We start from the raw sequence: 6,727 nt of genomic DNA, 5'->3' as shown, positions 1-6,727 counted from the left end.
CTAATATGTTTATTGAAACAGAAGACACGTGGACTGACAAAAAAATTTATTTGTTGCCGTTTTGGGAAAGTGGCACAAGTTTAATATTAATAAATAATAGCTTATACTTAGAAATTGTTTACCGAGTGCCAGGTAGTTTTCTAAGCATTTTACATATATTAACTCAATTCTCACCACAAACGAGAAATATTTTCCTTTTCCATATGAAGTTGGGCCGCATAGGAAATAAGTATATAATTTATTTAAGGTCTCACTGGCAGAACTGGAATTCATATTCCAAGCAGTCTAATTCCAGAACCCATGCAAACTGACTACTCTGCTGTATGGCTTCATATTCAGTTCTTAAAGGCTGGAATGGAATTGCTACAAAGGTCCAGGTAAAATGCTAGGGACTATCAAAGGAGAGAGAGAGATTACTTTTGGGTTTGGGGATTACACGAACTGTCTTGAATCTTGAGTTTTCAAGTATACTGTATATTCTTCAAGAATAAGAATTCCCCTACAAATCCCACCCACAGCATTGAACCTATTGCATGACACACTGATAGTGACATGAAATTAGGTGCTATATGTATAGTGCTAATTAAAGAACATTATTAAGCATTTAAATGGGATGTATTTAATTATTTCCTAATAATTGAGTCCTATCTACTCTATGCCCCCAAAAAATAAAACGTGAATTTTTTTAACTGGTCTTCCTGACAAAGTGAGGAATCCCCACTCCATGATGAGTGGTTATGAATACAGAACATTGATATAGTCTATCTGGGATTCTCTGCTTCACTGTTGAATTTTGTATTTGCCTCACATGGCAGCCAGCTCATCACGCATCATCTCTGCCTGCCCACTGATAAGTTTCTCAGGGAATGCAAACTTGTTGCATATCAACCTGGATGAAATAACAACGGAAGTAATCTCGTTTAATTCATTCTGAGATGAATTGGAAGTGGGCTTTATTAGCTGCTCTTTGGAAAATTCATATTACCTTCCTATCTCACTACTCAATGGAAAATTGGGAACTGTCTGCTGGGAAAGTAACACCAAAACGATATTTCTTAATCCTACAACCCTAGTAGTTCACATTTCAGAAAAAGCAAGATAAGAGCAAGAGAAGGAGTGGGGAGGGTATAGCTCAGTGGTGGTGGTGCACATGCTAACCATGCACAAGGTCCTGGGTTCAATTCCCAGTACCTCCATTAAAATAAATAAATAAAAACCTAATTACCCTCCCTAAAAAAAAAGACCTATCAAAAATAAACAAATAAATAAACATAGAGCAAGAGAAGGGAGCTCACTGTGTAATTAGAGGAAGGAATAAGGTGAGGGGCTCAGACTTACCAAGAACAGTCTTGCACATACTAGACACTCAAATATTCATTCAATAAATGAATGAGTAGAATCCCAGGTTAAATATGATGAGGCAGAAAGCAAAGTTGATTTCCTATTTCTCCAAATACAGGGGGCTCCTGGAATCTCTCTTTGTCTTACTGAAATTTCTGAATGGATCCAAAGAGGATGGGATATCCCGTGAGCAGTGGGGTAAGTACTGTACTTGCTTTTTTTTTTTTATCCCAGTGGCAGATGACATGAAAGATTGGAACTTCTGCCTAACTTACCTTCTAGGAGAAGCACAGTTGATCTGAACAAGGAAAATCCTTCTGGAGAATTGGAAGAATCTGTTAACAATATGTTAGTGATTCCAATAAACAATATGATAACTTGAATTGAAGCAAATAATAGGCTTGCCATGTGTTTATTTTATACTTCCCTCCTTGAGTGAGAGCATGAAGAGGAAAGGAAGTGAATTGTCCAAGATAAGGTGACATAGAAAAAGCCAAGAATTCTGACTTTCTGAGAAATGTTCTGAACTGATTTTTAGCTAACAATGTTAGCAGAGCTTCTTTGTCACTTGGCAAATTGACTATCTATGGTTCCCACGTGGTGGTTAAGAATATCATAGTGCCTGAATTTACATCTTAGCTCCACCTCTTTTCCTTACTGTAGAAAAGGGATAATTAAGTAGCCAACTCATAGAATTGTTATTAGCTCATTAAGTGAGTTAATTACATTCTCCTACTCAGGTTAATTGTGGTAACTGCTTCTAAGCCCCATGATAGCCCTGGAAGGGATACATGGAGCCTAGCCGAGTCCTAGTATGTGTAACTGCTCTTTGTGCTAGGCACAGATAACATCCCTGGCCCCAGAGTCCACCCCAATGCAGTGCCCCTGAAGCAAAAGAACCCGTAACCTGAATATGAATTGGAAATCCTCAGGAAGCCCTGTGTGTTAGCTCTCTTCCCCTCGGGGGCAAGTCTCACTTCTGTTGAAGCTAAAACCATTGAAATATAGGTTGTTTTCCATGCTTAAAAGTGATTCCTTATTTCTGTGCTGCATGACTTTCTTCTCCTAGCTGCTCTTCTTTCTCATCCATCCTTCCAGTCATCCCTGCTGCTGAAGACAAAGGCCTTTTCCTTTATCTTTTGCTGCCTGCCTCAGATTCTTTTTCTAAAGGTATGTTTAGGAAGAGATATTGCTTACCCTGGCTCAGCCAGAAAAGAAGCCCATGCATCCCGCTGTTCAAGCTAGGTCTAGAATTAATCCCTCCCCTCTTCTTGCTCCACTTTCTCCCCAGCTGGCTAAATCAAGCGATAATCCTAAAAGGGAATTTCAGGCTATTTGTGACTTCCCCTCTCCCCCCGTGCCACGTTCAGGGAGGAGAGAGCAAAGCCCCTGGATCAGATTAATCTGTTTCTAACCCACTTCCATTCCCAGGGATTATGTCTGCAGGAGGAGGGAGACAGAAATAAATCTGACATCTTGGCACTAGGAACTTGGAGAAGAAGCTTTAGGAGTGCCTGCATGGCTGTGGGCAAGGGGTTTCGGGATCCTGGGAGCTGGGTCTCATAGGCCGGGGTACCATGTAAAAGGGTCCCCAAACTTGAAAAGCAATGCCTAGAGTAGCATTTGGTAGTAGTAGGCACTCTATAAATGTGTTGAACAAAAGAAATGAGAAGTGTATAGACTGTGGGCAGATGAAGGCAAAAACAGTTCCCTGGATATACCTACAACCTCCTGTCCTTATATGCACACAAATTTATGGCTAAAATCAATCAGCTAACAAATGGGAAGTGTGATATAGCAGAAAGAACTCTGGGTTGGGAGGCAGGAGACGTATGGGTTCTAGTTTCACCATTGCTCACATTGACTTCGCTGTGACCTTGGGAGTCACTTTGCATCTCTGATTACTTATTTTCCCCATGGAAAAAAGAAGTCACTCTCTAGAGCCCAAAAACCTACAGCCCATTTGATGTGTATTGAGCTCCTATTAATAATGCACAAAGGCCTGACAAGGACTTCCTTTGGGGACACTTGTGAACCAAATACTCAGCACATCTCCCCTCTGGTCTGTATTCTTTCCTCTACCCCCAACCCCATGGACCCTGCCATACAAACATGTATCTTCCAGTTGACCATTCTTTGGGGGATGCTCTCCAGTGGCTGGATGAGGACTTCCCAGCTCTTGGGGGTTGAAGGCAGGAAATCTGTGTGAATACAGGAAACTTCCACTAGAGGGTACCAAGGTTGCACTGGGATCTCAGATTGCGGGGAGGCCTATGCAAACCCAATAATTCCAGGGTCTTTGAATCCCTACATTCAGAGATTTAGAGATCTCCATTCATTGTTCCTTATCTGGTATGCTCCTCAGTACTCCTGGAAGGCTTAAGAAGTCTCTACTGTTTTAACACTATTTTGATTTGATTTGACTTCAAATCAAAGGCAGTTTGGTATAGTGTAATCCACCTAGGCTCTGGCCAGGTCTACTACTTCCAAAATCTATGGGCAAATTACTTAAATCTTGTGAGTCCCAGTGTACCCACCTGTGAAATGGGGACAATAAAACTTACTTACCTTGTAGGGCTGTTGTGAGCACTAAGTGAAGTCATATATTGCAAACATGTGACTAGTACCGAGTAGATGCCTAAAACTGTTTTTGTGCCAGGGGAGAGTGTTCAGAATTGCCACAGATTGGAAACAGTGTTGAGGAAAGAGAGATGGATTTGGCAGAGCCGAGTGCCTCCATTCTGCCATTTTGCTTTTGAGTCTTACAGGTTTCCAGGCTAGTGCTTCTTGGTCCTGCTCAGCCTTAGCCCTTGGTCCTATTTTCTTCTCTGTCCCAGCCCAGCTATGGCACTCCTCTGCTCTTTTCTTGCCCTGGTTTCCTTGGAGGTGAGTTTAGTTTCTACTTCCTCCTCCCCTCCTTGACAAAAAGTCCCTTGTATTTTGTCCTGTGTTTTCTGAAGAGCCACCTCTCTGCCTGGTTCTGTTCCTTCCTTTTCCTCTCATCTCTCCTGTAGTCCCGTCTAGGGTGGAATGTGCCATCTGTTTCTGAGACTGAGCAGGAGTTTGGGAAAGGGGGAGGGCGAGCGTGTCAGGGCTTGCGTGTCAGCAGACACGTTACAGCTGCAGGGCAAACCAGGGTGAAACCACAAGCCAGAGGCCCCAGGGCAGGCGGCTGTGAGGCCCGCCCCTCGGCTCCTCTCTCATCTGTCTCACCCAGAGGTTTCCTGGCAGGAGTGGGAGAGGTTGGTATCGAGTCTTTGAGCCCTGACTCATTCCCTGACCTAGTTGGGTGTTACCCAGTTATCTCCCAAATCTCTCTCCAGAGGCCTCTGTTAGCAACACATCAGTGTCATCCCAGGAGACAGAAGAGGCAGGAAAGGAAAGCTGACCACCTATTTATTCCATCCCCACCAGAGGATCCCCACAACAAATAAGTTTACAGTCCTCCTGGCTTTATATACCACCCACGAGGTTCCATTGGTTATAAAATGAATGATATTGTCTCCTAACGCTACACTAAGAGATCGGCTATTTTGCAGATTGGTTGATAGAAATAAGCATGCTTAAGTTTCTCAAGAAAGAATAAAATTGTTATTTGATTTTACTTGGGCAGGGGAAGGGGCTGGAGAGAGGATGGACGGGCCCTGGAACATTGAGCCAGGAAGTGACCGGCCATTATCACATAGTGAGTCAGGGGCCCATCTAGGGACAGAACTCAGGTTTCTTAACCCCACCCCAAATTCCATTCTCTTTGCCTCAGCCTAGTTACTTAGGGACTATAGTAATGTTCTGGGCTCTCTGGACCTCACAGAAATTCTTGAAATCTCCAAATTCCTGAGGACTCAATAGGAACTCAGTTGTACTATGTTCCTGGGCTTCATATATGTCCCTTTCACTGTTTGTCCTGTGGAAATATGAGATGTATGTCTGTTGCCTCCTTGACAGATTGTTGAAAACATTTTAGAGTTATTTAAGATTCAAAGAAGACTAGTGTAGTAGTCTGTGTGAGCTTCGATCTTAGAGACAGGAGATTCCATTTTTAAATCATTTGTTGGTGTTCGCATCCTGCTATCCTCGTAAGTCACTGTACCTACCAGTAGATGCTGAAAATTGTTTTCTTTTCTCCCCTTTACTCAAAGGTCCCAATCTGCCCCTAACTAAGGTCATGCTTCCTAAAGACATTAGCTGGTTTCCAAGAAAGCAGATTTTAGCTTTATCCCTTGGCAGAGAGAATGGAGTCATTGCACACAGGCCAGAACATTCTTTCTGCCAGAGCTCCCCATCTGGAAGAAAAGAGAAAAAGAGTTTCAGAGTTTCCATAAGGGCTGCCTAAAAAAGGGGGGAGGAAGGAAGAGTGAGCCATAGGGAGGGAAGAAGAAAGTTACAGGGTTGGAACCCCAAGCTCCTTTGTCTGGGAAGAGTATCAGATTCCGCAGGCCTAACAGCACCACACCTCTCCCTTCATCCTAACCCTTAGCCAGGACTTATTTTGCTCCCCAGTCCTTTATCTTTCACTTGTCTTTATCCATCCTGCCTATCCCACCCCAGAATTTTCCCTCTATTCTTTGTTCTTTATGTACCTTCCTTCCAGTTTGGTGCTCTCCCTTTGGACAACTCTGAGAGGTTCCTAGACATCTTTCTTAGTGTATCTCACAAAAATGGGATTGCAGAGTTAAGAAGAACTTTCTCATCACCTATGATGTACAGGACTTAAGTGGGTCCAGGGAGCCTCTGAAATTGAGTGTCAGTTTAGTGCATCTATGCATCTTTCTGGCAAGAAGGCCCATAGCTTCTATCAAGTTCTCACACCTTCCATTCAGATCTCTTGCTCTTGACCATGCAGTTCTGTGTGTTTCAGTGTAAGGCTGAGAACCCAAGTTAATTTTGGAAACTAGATCATGACTTCCATTTTAAAAAATTAATAAAATAGAATAGAAAATATCAATATGTATCACACATAGTAAGGATATTAGTTTTGATTAACATTTGATTCAAAATGCATATGTAGTGGGGGCGGGTATAGCTGAGTGGTAGAGTGTTGTGCTTAGCATGCACAAGGTCCTGGGTTTAATCCCCAGTACCTCCATTAAAAAAAAAAACAAACCCTAATTATCTCCCTCCCCCCAAAAAACCCAAAACCAAACCAAAACAAAAAACCAAAATGTGTATGAATAACAATTTTAATTAACCACATTCATTTAATGAATATTTCTTGAGTATCTACAGTTATTGCTCTAATTACTGGGAATATGGAAGATGAAAGAGACATATTTCTGGCCCATGAGCAGCTCACATTTAGTAGGAAATAGAGAAGTATGTCCCAAACTGCAAAGGAATGTTAAATGCCACTGAAGAAGTAAGCACAAGGTCCAAGGTATAAAAAAAA

Source organism: Camelus ferus, chromosome 16 (assembly GCF_009834535.1).
Source record: "Camelus ferus isolate YT-003-E chromosome 16, BCGSAC_Cfer_1.0, whole genome shotgun sequence".
Classification (NCBI taxonomy): Eukaryota; Metazoa; Chordata; class Mammalia; order Artiodactyla; family Camelidae; genus Camelus; species Camelus ferus.
The sequence above is the reverse complement of the archived record's forward strand: the minus strand, read 5'-3'. Positions refer to the sequence as shown.